Below are 20,322 nucleotides of genomic sequence, written 5' to 3' on the forward strand. Positions count from 1 at the left end.
GGTGACGTGACTTTCCTCACATCACAGCCTAGTGGGTGGCAGATCTGGGATTTGAACTCCAGGTCAGTCTGATCCCTCCAAAGACTGTGCCCTTGATGTGACAGGATGTACATCGAAGTACCTGCCTGGATATCTGTTCCCAAATGTACATTACGGTAGCAGGGATACTAAGGGACAAGATGTTCAGGGAAGGCTGTAGGGTCTTTGGGAAGAGGGAGAATCGAGGCTGGCTTTGGAGAAATCACTGCAGAGATGAAATGGCTGGAAAAGGCACCTGAGGCCACAGAGATGGAGAGGTGGGGGCCCTTGGTTCAGGGGACCATGGGGAGATTTCCCAAGCAGGAGGGAACTCAAGGTTAAGAAGTAGAGGGTGATGAGGCAGGGTGTGGCTACGAATAATGAGGAATTTGGGACCAATCTCATGCTCAGGGGCGGTTTGTTGTTTCCTTGTGCCCTAAGATCTGGTCCCAAATTATCAATAACGTAACAAAGTTTTATCTGTCGTCCCTGACTCAGTTAAGATCTTTTTTTTTTTTTCTCAGTTAAGATCTTATCCATCAAGTAGGAGTTCTGAAGTGTGCCCTACACTCTCAGAAATGTCAGGAAGTTCAAATGACTGTCAGTTCTATAAGAGTGGGGAGCCTGTGGGGGCCTGGGTGCTCAGCACACCTTTGATGAAGGAGTGGACATCCTGGTCTACAAATAAATTCCTTAAAGCCCCAAGGAGCAAATAGCTGACTGGAGAAAGGGACCCTGGCCAGGAGAGGGCGCTGTTCAGCGAAACAAGATTTGGTATAAGGAACCACCGGGATATTTCTGCAGGATTGCGGATTGAGAATTTCCATCTCTGGGTTTTGCTCTAAACTCTGGGATTTAGGTGACCAAATCATTCTAAATTCTTACATTAACTCTTGTATTATAACTAGGAAAAGTGGGTAAAATGCAGTTTAGTTCCTCCATTTCATGTTCTTTTAATGCTGTAGGCACTTAATACAGATAATTTATTTTTTGGGAGAGCAGTGCTTAAAACAGCAACCAGTTTATTATATGTCATGATTTTGTGAGTTAGGAATTAAGACAGGCATTGGCCAGGAAATTCTTCTGCTCAATATGGCAAAGGCTGATGTCCTCTGTGTTATTCAGCTGGGAGATAGGCTGGTCTGGAGGGTCTAAGATGGCTTTACTCAGAGGACACAGATGTAATTTTACATTTTGTGTGGTTATTTTTGTGCCTGTCACCCTCACTAGTCCAGAAGCTACCAAGGGGCTGGAACTGTGTCTGTTTCTATCACTTTATCACTTGTGGCTAGCAAAGTGCCTGGCCAATTGAGGCTTAGTAAATATTTATTAAATACATATTTGTTGAATCAATGATGTAATTTTTATAAAGAGTGTCAGGATCCTCAGAAAACAGGCATTGGTAGGAGTTGATGATGATAGTAGCTCAGTAAGTGCCAAGACTAAGCTAAGTACTCTACAGCTGGGCTGGTTGGCATAATTTACTCCCATTTTATAGATGAGGAGCTGGGCTCCTGACACAGCTTCAAAGGGTGACATTCAAGAAGCCCCTTGTATATCACAAATCAGAGAATCTGGGGTAAACTCAGGAGCCCTAGAGGCCAAGCAAATTCCCAAAATGAGTTATTTGGGAGAGAAAAACCTGATGATATGACAAAAGGCAAGACAGTGTGTTTTCAAATTGGTCACAAACGATGCTCCAGATTCCTGCTTCTACAGTTATCCAAATAACAGAAGCAAAACCACCCCAAATGTTGAGGTGAAAATTCACTTGGATGTTTATTGCTACATTCACTTAAAACTGTTCCTCAAAAATCCACATGTTTCTTCTTCTTCCTGGTTTTATTTATTTATTTATTTATTTATTTATTTATTTATTTACTGTTTTTAACGATTTTATTTATTTGAGAGAGAGAGAGCAGGAGAGACAGCAAGCAGAGGGGAGCAGCAGAGGAAGAGGGAGAAGCAGGCTTCCTGCTGAGCCGGGAGCAGGACGCGGGGGCTGGATCCCAGGATGCTGGGGTCATGACCTGAGCCAAGGCAGACGCTGAATGGACTGAGCCACCCAGGCGCCCCTGGTTTTATTTATTTTGATGTTAATGCACAGCTGCACTGTTCTGTCAACATGGTGCATTGCTTCTTTAGTTTTATCAAACAACAAGCTGGCTTAGTCGAGAGTGTAGCGTCACAGAGCCAAGGCGGGTTAGTGAGAGCGTCGTTGCTTGAAGTCTGACGTCGCCAGAGGGATCAAAGCACTCAGGGATGATCTGATGCCTTGGCTTCCTATGGGCTCTGCCTCGCCTGAAAGGCTCTTGTAGCTCTCCTTCCTGTGATGGGGAAATACCCCAGGGCGTCAGGAAATTCCTGCCCAGGCAGGGAGCTGACTTCCCGGTCGGTATCCCAGGGAGTCTAAGCCCAGTCCCCGGCAGCCAATCAGCAGCGGAGCTGCCTCAAACTGACAAGCAAAACGAAGCCCAACAAATGCAGCTGGAACTTGAACAAACAGATTTGGGTGAGGCTGGGAGGGGAGTCAGGCCTGGCGTCATCCAGGCTCTGGGCCAGGCAGTTGTCATGGTGACAGCCAGCCCGTTTACCAGCGGGCAGCAGAGCCAGTTTTCTGAGGGGGAAGCCTACGGAGGGGGGCTGCGGTGCCCGAGGGGGCCTGCGCTTCTCCCAGTAAGAAATGGAAACCCACAGAGAAGGCACGGCCACTCTGAGTGGTGCCTTCTCGCAGGAGCCGGTGGACGGCGGGGCGGGGGTGTGCGGGTGGGGGGCAGTGGGCTGGGAGAGGCTGGCCAGCCCGGGAGGGAGGGAAGTGGCCACCGAACGAGCGGAGAGGCCTCTGGGAAGGCTGGAAGGCATTCCGGGCAGAAAGGATTTGCAGCTGTGTTAGCTTTCTTGGCAAAACATGAATTGAAGCAGATCACAGAGTTCTTTAAAACAAAAAAAACCAAACCAAAACAACAACAACAACAACGACGACACACAGGCCAGTGGATGAGAGGGGGTCTTTGGGACTGTCAGGGGTGGAACATGAAAATGCCTAGTCTTTCTTCAGAAGCTCTTTTTCTTTTCTCATCTTTTTTTTCTTTTCTCTTCTTTTCTTCTCTTCTCTTGTCTTCTCTTTTCTTCCTTTCCTCTCTTCTTTTTTCTCTTCTCCCCTCCCCTTCCCTCCCCTGCCCTCCTCTCCTCTCCCCTGCCCTCCTCTCCTCTCCTCTCTTCTCTCTTTTCTTTTTGCTGATGTCCACAAGTCAAGTAATTACTTGGAGGGCAAGAGGAACGAACAGCATTCAGCGTAAAACAAAACGTTAGAAAACATCTGCTTTGCAGGGCAGGGCCTGCGAGGTGCTGGTGTCCGTGAGGATAGGTTACTTTAGGGGAAAGAATAGGCACCTTCCTGCCCTCAGAGGCATTGCAGATGTGGCTGGTGTGGTCACACTTGTGTCATTAGGTGGCAGAAAGAGAGGCTTGTCTATGCTCAGTGTTCTGGCCTGTGAGCATCTGGATAATTAATAGTCTGACACTTGACCAAAAAAAAAAAAAAAATAGACATTCTTTCTGGCTAATGTGCCATATTAGCAAAACAAATGCCGTGGAGGAAAGAATCATGGTACGTCCTCTAGCAATCTCGCTGCCAAAGCGTCTGCCACGCCAAAGGACAACCACTGTGTGAGTCCTCCTATGTGGGGTCCCCAGAGCAGTCACACTGTAGAGACAGAAGGTGGAAAGGTGGTTCCCAGGGGCTGGGGAAGGGAAGGAGGGAGTGATGTTTAATGGGTCCAGAGCTTCAGTTTGGGAAGATGAAAATAGTTCCGGAGATGGATGGTGGTGAGGGCTGCCCAACAACGTGAATGTGCTTAACACCACTCAACTGTATACTTGACAATGATTAAAATGGTACATTCTGTGTTACGTAGATTTTACCACGATTTTTATTTATTTATTTATTTATTTTTAAAATTTTATTTATTTATTTGACAGAGAGAGACACAGTGAGAGAGGGAACACAAGCAGGGGGAGTGGGAGAGGGAGAGGCAGACTCCCCGCTGAGCAGGGAGCCCGATGCGGGGCTCGATACCAGGACTCTGGGATCATGACCTGAGCAGACGCTTAGCCGACTGAGCTACTCAGGCGCCCCAGATTTTACCGCAATTTCAAGTGTCTCAGTTAAAGGCTGCCTTCTTGTTGTACCAGGAGACCGTGGTGTTTGTTTGACGGCCGACGCCCAGGGCTTGCTGGTTCACCTCTGTGAGCCTTAGCTGTGCCATCATAGGGAGGACGGACGTCTTCCCTCAGCCAGGAATGAGGAATGGACGTGCAAGCACCGAGTGAACAGAAAGGCACCACAAGAACGTGAAATATGGGTAAGATATTATTTCAAAACTCCTTGTTAAGGCACCCAAATGCTGGGGGCAAGATGAAGGAGGGGCGAAACAAAGGAAAGGATGATATTTGGCAATCGCAGGAACTGGAAAAAGCCCAAATACTGTAGGAGAGGAGAAAAGAACTTGGGGCTCCTTCTCCGGGACCAGAAGGTAGGACCGACTTGGGCTATCACAGCGATTTAAAATACTTCTCCCTTTTGCTTTGCCTAAATTGAGAAACAAGTTAAGCCCACCCATCAGGAGGAAATGAAACGAAATGAAACAATGTCAAAACATCACCTCTCAAATTTCACGAAGGGAAATGGTATAGTTACAACACGTTGCTGGGTCAAAGTTTATGGGATCTGGAACCCAAATGTGCTGGTGGAACTCAAGTCACCATCAGTTTCATTAATGGTTAACGATTTAGTCAAAGAGACTTTTTTTTTTCCACTAGAAGAAATACTCAAAGAAATTCATCAGCACCACCACCACTTACCCAACATGTTATGTTAGCATCTATTAGCATGTGCCAAGCCCTCGTCTAGATACGTACCCTATCTTTTCATTTCTTATGACGACCATGCAAGGTAAATCTTTGTGGATAACCACATGAGGGTCATGTTTAGCAGTTTGTTCTTTCTGGTTCTTGGTTTCCTCGTCCGTAAAATGAGAATAATATTACAGCCAGAGCAGTTTAGCAGCTCACCCCTAGTCACACAGTTGGTAAGTAGTAACGTCAGGATTTGAGCTCAGGTCTCACTCCAGAGCTCTGCACCAGAACACCACACTACACTGGCGAAGACACTATTGCTGAGAAGCTTCTGAAACACAATTGGTAATGACTATTTCGCTCTGGGAGCAATTTGAATGAGCAGGTGGTAAATTGCTTTATCATGACATTGCACGATGTCCCATTGACATGCAGTGGGGAAGAGTGATGAATACCATGAGTGTCTTAGCAGGGATCTGGCTCTAAAGTTGGATGAAACCACCAAGTACAGAGTATGAAAATGCTTGGCTGTGTTATGTATGTGTGTATGTGTGTGTGTGTGTGTGTGTTGTGCATCTTGTATGTTTTATTCTTTCTGTGTTGTATGTTGTATGTGTTGTGGATGTGTTACGTGTGTTGTGTGTGTATTACATGTGTATGAGTGGGTTGTGGAAGTGAAGGAGACTTGCCTGATGACTGATTTCTTCAACACTGAAGACCAGACATTCCAACAGCCAACGCTTACATGGTGCTCGCTCTGAGCCACGCGCTCCTCTCGTGCTTCCCATGTAATAACTCATTCATCTTTGCAACAGTCCTGTGTAGTGGCCACTGACAGTATCCTCAGTTTATGAATAAGGAAGTGGAGGCACAGAAGGATCGATCAACTGACCCAACAGTAAAAGGGGGAGCTGGGTTGGAACCCAGGGAGATTGGCTTCAAATTCTGTGGTCTTTTTTTTTTTTTCTTCTTTCTTTTTTAAAAAGATTTTATTTATTTGAGAGAGAGACAGAGATAGCAAGAGCTAGCAGGAGTGGGGAGGAGAGGGAGAAGCAGGCTTCCCGCTGAGCAGGGAGCCCGATGCGGGGCTCGATCCCAGGACTCTGGGATCACGACCTGAGCTGAAGGCAGACACTTAACCGACTGAGCCACCCAGGCGCCCCTAACTGGTGCTCCCAGATCACCATGTGGAAGGTGATAGAATTATCCTCCTTATTCTGTGGGTGGCAAGCCTGTGAACCCTGTGAACACGTGTTGGCTGAGATAGTCAGCACCCTCTAATTAAACGTTAGCCGAGGCAAGCCAGCCGTTGCTGGCCTTGTAGTGCGTGTGTGATTTCTATCAATTTAATGATTATTAAGAATTGAAAAGGACTGTTGTCAAAATCTTACACTTCATGCTTGTGAAATCTGTACAGACAAAATGGTTTTATTGATTTGTTTCCTCTGAAACCGCGGGCTACCTAGAGATGACCAGTGTCTATGGATCAGATGTTCTCTGGCATGTGAGGACAGACTGTGATTTATTCGAGAGAGGATGGCATTCCATCTTTTGTCTTTCTTTAATTGTCTTCCTGGTGCCTGTCACTTTGAAGTTGGGAATAACAGAAAAAGGTCTTTGGTAATGCTATTCAAAGTGGAGGAGGGGACCAAGCCTGTTACCATAGCAACACAAGGGCACCGGTTATCCAGTCATCCACCCAACAAATGTCTACTGAGGACCTGTTTTGTGCCGGGCACTGTTTTAGGTGACAAAAACTCAGGGATGAATGAGATGAAGTAGTTGCTTTTGTGGAGCATCTATTCCAGTGGAGAAAAAAGACATCAAACAACTGAATAAATATAAACACAATAGAAGTCTAGACAGAGATAAGGGCTATGAAGAAAATAAGGCAGGGAAAGCAGAGAGGGAATGGCATATTTTACATAGTGTGGCCACAGGGGCTTATCTGAGGCTCTGCAAAGTGGTTAATCTAATTGTGTAAAGAATTATCTTAAACATCCCAAGCCTAGACCCCACTCTCAGTGGACTGCTTTCTTCTTGTTCCCCTTCTTGCACAGGATCTAAGGGTAGCCCATGTCCCCAAACCCTCAGCTGCAGAATGGAGGTAGACAAGGGACATTTAGGCAGGGGATGAGGAGTAGGTGAAGCTAGACCCTGGGGAGGGGAGCAAAGGGTTCAAGAGCTTGGGGGCCCATGGATAAAGGGTCAGTGGTTGTTCATTGATTACCTACTCAGTATCCATTTCTCTTCTCCCCACTTCCTACCAGCACTCATATTTGCCTTCTGGGTTTGGGTGGGATGTCAAGGAGGTTCCTGACTGTCCTAACAATCAGCATCATCTTAATCCTTTTACCTCTGTGATCAGTTCAGATTGTGAAGTTCAAAGTGTGACACTTGAGTCTTCTGATGGATAGAGAAGTGAAGTTCTCTCCCCTCCTGGTGGAGACAGGTAACCCTGGGTCCATCTTGTGACCTCCATGGAAGCCATCCTGAGGACAAAGCCAACACATGGAAGAGCAGAGAAGTGGAGCCAGACTCCCAGTTGCTCTTGAAACACATAGCATTGGATTTTCCCCTTTGTGAACCAATTCATTCATTCAAAAACATTTTGAATGCTTATTATGTGCTAGATATTCTTCTACATGTTTTGGGGGAAAAACATCCCTGTCCAGTTTTTGTTGGCTTCTCTTTTACTAGCATGGGAAGAGTGGTGGGCTGATGATCACCAGAATCAGTCTGCCTAGGTTTAAATCCTGGCTCCACAACTCTGTGGCTGTGTGACATCAGGCGAGTTACTAAACCTCTCTGTGCATCAGTTTCCGCACACAAAAAAGGGATAATTCTAGTGCCTACCTCGTAGGATTGTTGTGAGGATTAAATGAGAGAATGTGAAGGGTGTGGGACAAGACTGGGCATGATGCAGGGGCTCTGATGTGCCGCCCACCCCATGCTTTGGGAATGCCTTATTTCTCCCAGCCACACGGAGTGCTTTACAAGTATTGCCCCAGGGGAAGATGACCATGTTGCCCCAAGGCCAGGGTCTCTTTCTGGGAACAGTCTACATCCCACAACTGATCTATGAGGAACTATAAGTGCTGGACCCCTTGCCTCAACTCAGGACCACTCTGAAAGGTCACACTGGTTCTGGAACTCTCCCTGGGGTTGATGGACGTCTTTGTTGGGCTTCCATCTCAGCTCAACTTCTCCCTCTGCCCAATTCTGCTTCTTTTTTCTCCCTTTCTGTGGATGTTAATCCCAACAGCACATCATGCATGCTGGTCTCTGAGTTTCTTCTCAGGAACACAACCTACTCAATAAATGTTAGCTGTTATCTTCACCCTCATCCTCATCCAAAAGCATTCTAAGTGATAGAGAAAAGAAGAGAAAGTGTGTGAAGAGGTTTTCTTACTAACTGGGAAAGGGTGACCATACGGGGCAGTGCAGAATGGCTAGAATGACCACACATGTTTTGTGGAGCTGAAGGGTTGTTACGTGGAGCAGGGGAATCCTTCTCCAATCCTCGTCTCCAGTTCTGGGTTGGACTTGGTGACTTGAACCTCAAGTAGAGCTCTGTGTATGAGCTTGACTGGCCAACAGTAAGATTTTTCTTTCTTAATGGACTGTACCACCCTCTCCCCTCCAATGTTCAGGGTGTAGTACAGGGTTACACTTTTACCTTGTTATTCAATTTCCTGCCACAGCTGTTCTGGGAATCTGGCAAGCACTTTTCACATACGAAAACTCAGTTTTTAGTGCTGTGATGGGTGGACCAGTTGGAAAGGGATGGAGGCTCCTGGTTTTATAGTCACATGGGGGCAGGAGTTTGCTTTCTTGAGTCTGGAGAGCTATCAGGACACTGGTATTCACAGGCTGAATCTGGCAAATGAAAACCAGGATTTAGCACATACCCTGCTCATAGCTTTGCTGGAGGGGGAAGCTTGTTTCTGTCCTCTGGCTTTTTAAGCCAAGTGATGGTGACGCAGGAAAGCAAACTGGCTGTGCTTTCTCTAAAATGCTGATGGATTCAGCTGAATCCCACAGCATCATTCAAGGGCCCACCACGGGCAAGCATGGTGTGTGTGTGTGTGTGTGTGTGAGAGAGAGAGAGAGAGAGAGAGAAGTCAGGTCCCTACCATGTGCAGGGGAGATAAGTCATATTAGCAAACAACACGTTCCCCAGTACAGTGGATTTAGAACCAGACAGACTAGTTCTCAGAACTTGAGTTGAGTTCTAGTCCTGTTACTGAAGGTTGTGGTTTTATATTTGGGTTGACACAAAGCTCTGGAGACCAGTGGGTAGGAGGAGATGGTAACTCAGGAAAAGGCAACTGTCTTGTTTGCCGTGTTATTTATGAATATTCAATTTTGCTCTAGAAAATGAGATAAATTAAGTATAGAAGCAAGTAGCTTATGAGATTTTTTAGACACAGTAGAATAAAGAGAACGTATATGGGTTGAATATAGATCAAATGAGAACGTTACTTATAGACAAGGAGTAAGAAGACCAAGTAAACCTTGAATATTTATAAGGCGTGGATCATGTCTTCTCTAGATTGAAGCAACGTCACTCCTATGTTGGCCACTCAGTGGTGACACCCCAAGAAACACAGATAAAACCTGCAGCCGCTCAGGAGATTCACTGGGGTGCTGCAGTGTGAACAGGTGCACTTGGCCCCGAGTCTTCCCCAGAGAGGCGGTTTGTGTGTGAACTTCAGGCCCCCCCTCCAGCCGGTCGCCTTGGCTTGCCCTCAACGCTGACCTCTGCAGCCACACCAGCAGGAGAGAAAGCTGCTGTGGCGGAGAGAGAACAAGAGGTAGGATGTTGTGTGACCCAGGATTCAGCTAGGGTGATCCTTCTACCTGCTGGCACTTATCCTACGGGTGTTCACCTGTCCTGTCTCTTTGCCTTGCTTCTTTCCAGTGTGTGTTCTAACTTGATTAAATAAATGCCGAGATTCAAGCACCTTCATTTGGCCCGTGAGCCTTTCTGTTCCGTGACCTCTGGCATAGGCTGCCTGGAGGTGTCAGAAGCTATCATTGCCTCCAGGAAACTTCACAAATGACATGGGAGTCGTAGCTCAGGCTTCCTGGAAGCAAAGCCCAAGACATAAATTCTTGTGCAAGTGATTTATGAGGGGGGTCTGTCTGGAGACAAAGTCTGTGAGGAAGTGAGAAAAACAGGATGGGAGAAGGGAAGAGGTCACACAAAGATGAGGTTCAACTGATGTATAACCTCAGCCTGGTGCCATGGAGAGCCTCAAAGCGTGGATACTATGCAGGTCTGACCTTCCTTGAGGCAAGAGGGCCAGTCTTTTGTACCTGGTGTTAGGGAATGGATGTGCCAGCCTAGGAAAGGAGGTCTGGCTGGGGCCCCGGCAGCTGCTACGGGTGGTTGGTCTGAACTCCCCTCCCAGGTGGGTTACAGTGGTAAGGGAGGGAAGAGAGAACTTAGTAGGCTGGGAAAGTAGTGGGAGAAAGGACTGGAAAGGCACGATGCCATATGACTTGGAAGGGTCTGAAGCCAGAGCAAGAAGTTAACACCTGATTCCATGGGCAGGAAGCCATAGGGAGCCATGGTGTGCTCTTGAGCATATGTGTGATTTGGAGCAATGTTTAGGAAGAGAGCTGTATGGTGGTGGTATGTGTTGGGAGGAAGCTGCTGGCAAGGAGGGCAGCTGGGCCTGGTCTGGGCACTACTACAGGGAGCTTCAAGCATCTCTCTCCTCGGCAGCCTTTGGGCAGCTCTATTCACTCAGAAGGCCTAGTTTTGCAGCCCTCTTTCTGGTCTCAATCTTACCTGATCCTCTTAAGAATCAGCCTTGTCCTGAAGGAAAAGGGACTGGTACCACATGCCCAGGATCCCTAGGCCAGGCTGGGGTGGGCAGGGGTGGGGAGAGGTGCATTGCTGAAGGGTCTCCCTTGGAGAAGAACACCTCCTAAAAAGCTCAGCACAGATCGAGGCTGGCTGCAGAGGGCTGGCTAATGCTGGAGTCGTACACACTGAGCGGGCTCCAAGTGAGGTTACCTGCTCTCTAAGTAATACGGAGCTTCTAAGCCTCTGGCTTTTGTGCAAGGCACTGTGGCCACCTGATCAGCAGCAGGCTGAAGATTCTTGGATTCAGACCAAGCCAGCCTCCAAGCAATGATCCTTCCTTAGGGTAGAGGTTTTGACTGTCTATCAAAACTTTAAGGGCAGTGCTTCCTAAACTCTAACATGCAAAAAACACTACGTGGAGGGCTTACTAAAAGCACAGGTTTCTGGGCCTCACCTGCAGAGATTCAGACTCAGCAGGTCTAGGGTGGGGGTGAGGAATTTGCATTTTAAATATGTACCCTTGTGACTGGGACCAGGCTGTGAAAGGGTCATAAGTGGGGAGAGGGAAGATCCAGCACTGATTTACTCAGGAAACCCAGCAGCCCTGTGAAGTAGGTAATATTATTTTCATTATTCTCAGTTTATAGATGGATAAACTTGGGCTCAAAGGATTTAACGGCACATCCCAAACTCTCAGAACTAGTAAATGACAAAGCTAGGATTCTAATCCACTCACATACAGCCTGTGCTGCTAGCTAAGATCTGGAGAAAGAATAATAGGGTGTCTAGCTGGTCGCATACACATGCAGGCTCGTCTCCTGACCCCTCCCCCCCCCCCCCAATATGAGCCCTCTGGAGCCAGGTCAATAGTACCAGTGAGGAACAGGCTAGCTTGTGCTGCAGTAACAAATGAGCCATCGGGTTCATTTCTTGCTCATGGTACGTGGCCATTCAGACCAGCAGGGGGGTCTATTCATTGTAGTCACTCAGGGATCCAGGCTGGGAGAAGCCCTATGTTGACAGGGTTCCACGATTGCAGGGGTAGAGAAAGAGGACACTGGCTCTTGAACCATGCATTTCTGTCTGGGAATGAATGGGTGTCACTGCTGCTCAAATTTCAGTGGCCAAGGAAGTCCCATTGTCCTGCCTGAGTTCATCAGAGTGTGGAAATGTAAACAAGAATATAGTCCGCCACGCCAACATCCGCTCATAAGAGCTTGAATGCACCTCCTTTTCTCATGTCTTTGCACATACTGTTCCATCTGTCTGTTCACTGTCCTATGCCTGCTTCTCATCAACTCAGTGTCTAATTCTAGACTCCCTGCCCCCAGCTCTGGGCAGCCTTTCCTCATCTGTCCCAGTCTCCAACCCCTACCCCCCCGCCAGGGCCCGGGACTGATCTCTGTTAGGATGCATGCCGTGTTGCACTGCGAGTGTCAGTGTGTCTGTCCTCCACCCACTGGAGTGTGGGCCCCCAGGATATGGGCACTTGCCGTGGTGACAGGCCTTGAAGCTCTAGCCCCTGAGAAGGCGGGAGGCGAGCAAGCGCTCAGGGGCGGCAGAGCAGAGTGATGAAGAGCTGGATTCTGGAGCTTGCAGGAGCTGCCCCTCTCCTTTTCCCACAGGAACAGGATATGTATGGGCTTCAGAAAATGGGGAAGAGGAAGGTAAGAATTCTGTGACTTCAGGATGAGCCAGCGCACACAGGAGAAGGAAAACCCCTGCAGCAGGGGGCTTTTTCCAAAGCTTCATTGCCCCATCATGGAAAGACTCACCTCAAACCCGGGTTAGTCACGGCCCGGCGCTGGCTGTGTCACCACAGGGTGAATTTCAAGAGACCCAGAAAAGGACGTTCTGCAGCTGGGGGAAAATCCTTGCTGTCCCCACTCTGGGGCCCCTGGGGCCCATTAGAGGTCATTGTTAGCCAAAGGGCAGGTGTTAGTGGTCTCTTCAGAGGAGCTTTGCTTGAGTCCTGTCACGCTACAGCCTCTGGGGTCTGGGGAAGGCTATTTGGGTTCAAGATCAGGGGATTGAGGCCTGCTCAGCAAGGGCATTAGCCTGACTCTGATGTGGGGCTCTGCAAGGTCTGAGTCACTTGCTGGGCACCCACACCTGGAGTGACCGCAGAATCGAATCCCTGAAGGGTCCCACCTGCAGCCAGATGGCTCTGAGACCGATGGGGGTATGAGGAGAATTCAGGATGACAAGTACTTACAAGGGGATGGGGGTGGGATACAGCGGTCCCAGAGTCAAGCTGTAAGTCCCTTGAGGGCTGAGGGCAGCTCTCATTATTGTCTTATCCGTAGAACCTGTCCTGACAATGGCCGACATGGTCCTACATAACGGAGCCCTCTCCTCCCTGCTCACCTCTGCTTACCTCTTCTGACCTCATCTCCCCCTACTCTCCTTTCCGCTCCAGGCACACTGACTCATGGCTCTTCCCGCGTCATGTGTCCTCCTGCCTCATGGCCTTTGCACCTACTGTTCCCGAACTGCTTGTACCCAGAAATCCACATGGCTTATCAGTCAAGTCAGGTCTCTGTCCAAACCTCACCTTATCAGAGAGGCCTTTGGGTCCATGTGCCCTGGCTTCCTTAGCCCGCTTAACTTTTCTTCCTGGGGGGCGCCTAGGTGACTCAGTAGGTTAAGTGTCTGCCTTCGGCTCATGTCATGATCCCAGGGTCCTGGGATCGAGCCCCGCATCTGGCTCCCTGCACGGCTGGAAGTCTGCTTCTCCCTCTCTCACTCCCCCTGCTTGTGTTCCCTCTCTCGCTGTGTCTCTCTCTGTCGATTAAATAAATAAAATCTAAAACAACAACAACAACAACAGCAAAACAAAACAAAAAAACCCCTTTTCTTCCTGGGTCTTTCTGCCCTGAGGGCGTATGTACTTGGTTATTTTCTGCCTCCTTTCTCTCCACTGTAAACTTTTTGGAGCAGGATTTTTCCTTTTCTGTTCCTAACTTTATCCCCAGGGTCTTGCCCGGTATAAGTGAATGTATAGTCATCACCGAAGCAATGTCTGCTGATGGACTCAGCCTACCTACCAGAATAAAGGGTCTGTGGTCAGAGAGAACTTGATACCAATCCGGCGCTCAGCTCTCCTGTTTAATTTGGACCTAGGCCATGTTCTTCTTGGACCTGTCATCATCCTCTTTTCTTATTTCTCTGGGGTTACCTCCCCGGCCCGATGGGAAGCATCAGCTCTTCTCCAGGGGAGCCTGAAATCCGTGACACTTCCAGGCAGCATGCAGAAGACGCACTGCTGGACAGGCTGGGCAGCCCGACTCTGACCCAGGCAACTCGTGAGGCCGAGGGCTCAGGTTGATTGGCCACACTCAGCCTTCGGGGTGGGGGGTGTCTGGCTGACCTGCAAATGCCTTCATTTGATTTTACTTTGAAGATGAATCCAACATTCAGAAGCGGAGACATTTCACAAGACAGTCAGAAGACCCGGCCACCGTGGGCCTGCACTCAGGCATGGCACAGCCCCTGGAGCTGAAAAGCTGGCCCTGTTTTAGCTCAGCTCTCTGATTGGCCACGGTCCTCACCCCTCCTGCAACATTTGCTCTGGGGCCGTCTGAAATAAAGCGCATGCACGCATGCACGCAGGGTAGCTTCTCTCCTCACACTAGCCGTGGACTTGAGCAAGTCTTGCAAGACGGACTTCCCAACGACCCCCCGAGTCCATGGTGAGGACTGGATGGGAAATTCCTTGGGAAGCAGAAGCACTCTGCCCCTCCCCCAAGCGCTGCTCTACCACTTCCTCTTCTCTCTGCTTCCCTCCCCAGATGCCACCCCTTGAGTCCCTGGACACTGCTGTCCAGCCGGCCCAGGTGGGTCCTGGCTTCACAGCTGGATCTGCCTTCCCAGGTGGGGAGAGCTGCGGGCAGCCACTTGCAGCTGCACCTGCATCCGTGTGGGGTCTCTACTCGGGAAGGATGCATATGTCACGGTGAAGGTGTGATGAGATGCAGGAGGGCTCTGAGTCCTGGCGGGGCTTGGCCTCAGAACAACTACAACTGAGACTGGAGCCGCCAGATGGGCTGTTGCCACTGAAAAGTCTTCCCTTTCCAATCCTAAGGTCCTTGTTCTAGAACCAGGTGTCACAGCAACTGCCTGTGAAGTCAGCTGGGTTTGCTCAGCTTTGCAGGAAAAGCTACTTCTTCCCTCCCGGGGCTATTAAGCTAGTGCACCTTTTAAAAGGTTTTAAACTTTTATTGCTTCTTTGAAATAAAGCATTCCTCTCATTCCAAAATGAAATGCATTTCAAATGGATTTCCCAAGATTTTCTTTATTTTGATTACAAAAATAATCCATCCATGGTTTTTATAGAAAAATTGGGGAAATACATAAAGGTGCAGAAGGAAATGAAAGCCTCCTATAATCACTGTTAATATTTTTGGTTTATGTCACTCTAGACTGTTTTCTGTATACTCCGATCATTCATATATATATATATGTGTGTGTGTGTGTGTGTGTGTGTGTGTGTGTATGTATTATATATATGTACATGTATTTTCCACATATGATGTCAGATTCTTATTATATATACTATTTTATAATACACAGCATAAGGCTTGGAAAACAGTAGTCAATAAACAAATATTGCCACTGCTAATAAATATCATTTATTTAATGCCTATCATATGCCAGGCATGATATTAGGTGTCTTACATACACTGTCCCACTTAGTCCTCAGAACGGTTCTATGATACAGAAGCTATCTTCCTCATGTTTTAGAGATGAGAAGCTTGGGGCGCCTGGGTGGCTCAGTCGGTTAAGCGGCTGCCTTCGGCTCAGGTCATGATCCTGGAGTCCCGGGATCGAGCCCCGCGTCGGGCTCCCTGCTCAGCGGGGAGTCTGCTTCTCCCTCTGACCCTCCTCCCTCTCATGCTCTCTCTCATTCTCTCTCTCTCAAATAAATAAATAAAATCTTAAAAAAATAATAAAAAATAGAGATGAGAAGCTTGAGGCCCAGAGAGATTATGTTACTTGTCAACAGTTACAAAGGTTGTCAATGAGATGGACAAATACGTGTTTCTGTATTTTTGTATGAAGAAAGTGCCCATTTACAGGTTTGAAAGTTTTTCAAAAATTGATTTAAGAGACGCCTTACTGCCTTCTCAGGTGAGAGTTTTCACTGAGAATGATGTAAAAACAGGTTCTGGTCTTGGAGGCAGGAAATCTGGCTCTGCAACTGACTAGTTGTATGATCTGGAGTGAGTAACATCCTCCCTGGCCCTCAGTTTCCTCATCCACAAAATGGGATTGGTGTGGAAAGAAGGGTTAGCAATGTGCCCAGGATATAGGGGTGTTTGAAATGATTAACGGAAGTTGATGGCAATTGGAAAACGTGAAGAAACTGCAAAAGCACAGAAAAAGTTTTTTAAAAAGTTCACCCACGATGCTTCATGGTGATAGTAGCCAATGTGGAGCTGGTGGGGATATACCCGTGGTCAGTAGTGAGTCCTCACGAGGCTGTGCTTACTTCCTAGGGAAATGCTGAGCTGTAAAAAGACTGCTTACCAATTTGTCTCTGAAAAACAGGTAATCTACAGTATCTAAATGTGCCCAACTCCTAAAATAGCACCTTTGTGTCTCTGAAATCTTTGTGGCTCAAATAAAAATCAGCGGCAGGGGACAATGAAAATGCACAGGTTACCTGAATTAGCTTGAATGGTACGGCAATTAGGGGGTCTCCCAATTTCCCCCCTTCCCCATGGCACATTAACTTTTCTGAGCCTCAGTTTTGCCAAGTGTCAACTGCGAGTTGTAAGACCTCCCTCCCCGGGGCAGTGTGGCGAAGAAAAACAGTATGTGTGAAGGTGTTGGCTCAAGGTCTAGGTCATAATAAGCAATACCCTTTATGAGGCCATATATATGAGGGGGTCTGGACAGGCTCTGAGGTTAGACATGAGTTAGAACCCCGCTTCTGCCATTCACCAGCTCTGTCACCTTGGGCAAGTTATTGAGCTTCTCTGGGCCGATGTCACGAGGTTTGTAAAGACTAAGCACTAATCTATGTGCTGCTTGGTGCAGAGCAGCTATCCAACGTCAAGTATTACAGTGAGGTCCTCCTTGCTTTCTCCTGGTCACACGACTCTTTTGCCTTTTTGATCCTTGTAAAGCCCGACCCGCGTAATGTAGCACTTGATTATACACCGCCTTGTACTGTCCTCTCGTTTTTTTTTCTCACATGCTTCACTCTGGTGTTTTTTCACGGGGCTCAGACCCTTGAGGGCGCCATCTGGGACAGAGATTTCTTTAGTATTCCTTCCAGGGGCTCATGTATGTGCATGCCCAATAAATCTTTGCTGCCTTGAATTGCATCTGATTGATGGCTCTTTCCCTGCTGATTTCTCAAGGTTTCACCCAGATTGAGCCAAAACCCTTGGGAAAAATTGCAGCAGTCTGTCCGGGTCTCCAGAGACCTGAGCTCTTGGCTCTGCTGAGAATGACAAATGGAGGAGCTGAAGGGCCTGAGCGCCACCCCAGGCATCGGCAGCTAAGGAGAGGGGCCCCTCCGCCCCCCTTCTTGGCCCTCCCAGCCGCCTGACTCCACAGCAGCGCCTGTGGCTTTGCGGGACAGCTGTGGCCTTAAATGGCCCCAGAGCTTCAGATGCTTCCCTTATTTACATGGCTTCTGTGTTTAAGCCCGGAGCAAGTCCTCCTGCGGTCCCAGTAGGTAAGCCGGAGGAAAAGTTAAACACGAAGGAAGTGAGGGAGGGGCCGAGGAAGGACCTGGCTGTAGATTCTCAATGTCGTGTTTAGCTTCCCCAGCTGAGTATAAGTCACTAAAAAGGGGAACTTCCTACCCTCCCAGTCCCTCAGTTATTTCCAATAGTTTACTATTAGGAGAGGGACTAAAGACTCATTAAAGTAGTTGACCTTTGGTGTAGGGCAACCCTGCTAATTTGTCTATCTATAGTCTTCTGCGAGCACAGTTGCATAATTCATGGCTGTTTATGAGTCCTGGGCTGCTTTTTAGAATTCCCCCCCCCTTTTTTTATTTGATTTTAGGAGTTGCAAAGTCACTCATTCATTCATTTAACAAATATTTATTGAACTATGGACTCGGTCCCATGAATACGAAGTTTACTACTGGGTGAATATTCGCTCAATATCCTACATGCAGGCCCTGTATCAGGTGCTGGGGAGAGAGCTGGGGCCAAGACAGGCGTGGGCCCTGGCTTCGTTGAGCTGCGGGGGAACAAGAAGCAAATGAACGGCTAGTTACAACCTACGGTGCAAGGTGCCATTTCAGGGCGCCTGCGAGGCTCAGTCGTTAAGCCTCTGCCTTCAGCTCAGGTCATGATCCTGGGGTCCTAAGCCTCTGCCTTCAGCTCAGTTCATGATCCCCCGGGGTCCTGGATCGAGCCCCGCATCAGGCTCCCTGCTCAGCGGGGAGCCTGCTTCTCCCTCTCCCTCTGCCCGCCCCCTGCTTGTGTTCCCTCTCTCTGTCAAAATAAATAAAATCTTCAAAAAACAAAAAAACAAAGTGCCATTTCATAGGGTGGGAAGCAAGTTCTTAGAGTCCTATACTGAGACTTGGAAGTCCAGGAAGAATGACAGTTAAGCTAAGCCTGATAGAAAAATAGAAGTTGGCCAGGTGTGGAGGTGAGGGGTAGAGAGCCAGTATGGGAAATCCTTACGGGCAGAGGGGAGAGCATGTGGAAAGATCTGGAGGGGCTACGGTAGATGATGCTGCAGGAGGAGAAAACATCGCGAACTCCAAGTCACTGAACACAAGGAAAGCTTATTTCTCACTCAAGCAAAGTTGGATTGGAGTTCAGAGCAACTGGCCTCCATGGGGGTGTGGGGGAAGTCAGTGATCCAGGATACTTCCATCTCGAGACTCCATCATCTTGATATATGGCCAGGAAGACAAGGAGAGAGAGCAGGGAGGTGCACTGGCGGTGAGCGGCTTTAGCCTGGGAGGGAGAGCATCACTTCTGCTCTCAACCCATTGGCCAGAACTGGTCACGTGGCTCCACGGCCTTGCGGCCGGGCTAGAAGTGTAGGGGAGCATGGGTAATATTTGCTGAGGGAGGCTGCCTGGACCACACAGAGAGGGAATAACCCCTTGGGAGACTGCCCACTGTTCTGAGGGGCGGGGCCTATCGTGTGTGTGTCCTGGGGGCTGGTGGGCAGGGGTGGGGAGGGAAATTGCAGGGAGATAAGCTGAGAGCGGTCACTAAGGGCCTTGCAAGCCATGTTACATGCTGAGGAATTTGGACTTTAGGGAGGCACAGAAGAATTTTACTAGGGCATAATAGAATTACATTGGCATTTCAGAAAGATTATCTTAGAAAGATCAGGCTTTCTGTGGAGACTGGGTGGAGGCAGCATGAGTAGAGGACATTTAGCAAGCTTTTGCATTGACCAGGTGAGAGATGATGCTCCTCAAGGAAGGAAGGGTCTGTGAGGATGGCGGAGGTGGGCACATCCAGCAACTGTGTGGGATGTGGAATCAACAGGAGGGGTGAAGGAGAGGAGACATGCAGGGTGAGGCTCAGATGTGTGGGTTCAGCAACTGGATGGAGAGTGGATCTGTTCACCTGCTAAGAATAACAGGAGGAGTAAGTTTAGGGGAAAGACAACACGTTCAGTTTTGGATTCACTGAATTTTAGGGGTCTAGAACATCCAAGGGGAGAGGTTCAGGGGACATTGAAATCTGCATCTATGGCTCTGGTGCTTAGGAGAGTCTGGCTTGTGACATTAATTTGGGAGTCATGAATACATAGATGGTATTTGAAGTCATGACAATGGAACGTTGAATGAAAAATTATCTCTGCTCTTGAGTAGCTAAGAATCTCGTGTAAGGTGGGGGCCAGGCATATAAACAAATATTGGAATTCAAGGTGAATGGTATGACACAGAGGCATGTACAAGGTTCAGTGGGGGCACAAAGCCTGGGAGTGTCGGAGAAAGTCTGATGGGAGAGGGACCAGGGCTGAGTGAGGGGCAGGTGTGTCAGGGAAGGGCGGTTCACATGGAGAGAATGGCATGAGCAAAGGCACAGAGATGTAAAAGCAGCACTGCCCAGCCAAGAAAAGTCCTTGGAGCATTTCAGTGTGCTGGTCTGAGAGAGGAGGCAGCAGCTGCACTTGGAGCCTTTGAGGAAAACCTGTCACCAACATGTAGGCAGTGCACACTCTGTGCAGGAGAGCAGATTTACACAGTTGAAGAGTCCATGATAAGGTGACATTTTTTTTTTTTTAAGATTTTATTTATTTATTTGACAGAGAGATGGAGAGCACAAGCGGGGGAGCGGCAGGCAGAGGGAGAGGAAGAAACAGGCTTCCCACTGAGCAGGGAGCCCAATGCAAGACTCAGTCCCAGGGCCCTGGGATCAGGACCTGAGCAGAAGGGAGGTGCTTAGCCGACTCAGCCACCTAGAAGCCCCTAAAGTGACATCTTTTAAACTTTTTGAGCTTTTTTTTTTTACCCTAGAAGTTTTCAAGTATATATATAAAAAAACAGAAAATAATACAAAGAACCCACATGTATTCATCACCCAGCTTCAATAATTATTAACATTCTGCCAATCTTTATTTACTCATTTATCTCTCTTTTGATTGCCAGAGCACTATTTTTTAACTTTCTATTATGGAGAAAGGCGACA

General features: G+C 48.2%; 1 long non-coding RNA gene and 1 other non-coding gene across 3 annotated transcripts in view; both read left to right on the forward strand.

The window, feature by feature from the left end:
• Window positions 1-20,322, forward strand: part of LOC118523291 (uncharacterized) — a 69,083-nt gene that overhangs the window by 8,090 nt on the left and 40,671 nt on the right. The window contains exons 3-4 of one of the 2 annotated variants that reach the window (XR_013440784.1): window positions 4,213-4,382; window positions 9,431-9,824. This is a non-coding gene — a long non-coding RNA (uncharacterized LOC118523291). Of the gene's footprint in view, window positions 1-4,212; window positions 4,383-9,430; window positions 9,825-20,322 lie in introns of those variants that run through there. The other variant, XR_013440785.1, reaches the window with a different exon arrangement.
• LOC118523306 (small nucleolar RNA SNORA17) lies at window positions 3,415-3,543 on the forward strand. The gene has a single exon (XR_004911045.1). It is a non-coding gene; the product is annotated as a small nucleolar RNA SNORA17 (small nucleolar RNA).

The sequence above is a fragment of the Halichoerus grypus genome, chromosome 8 (assembly GCF_964656455.1).
Source record: "Halichoerus grypus chromosome 8, mHalGry1.hap1.1, whole genome shotgun sequence".
NCBI lineage: Eukaryota > Metazoa > Chordata > Mammalia > Carnivora > Phocidae > Halichoerus > Halichoerus grypus.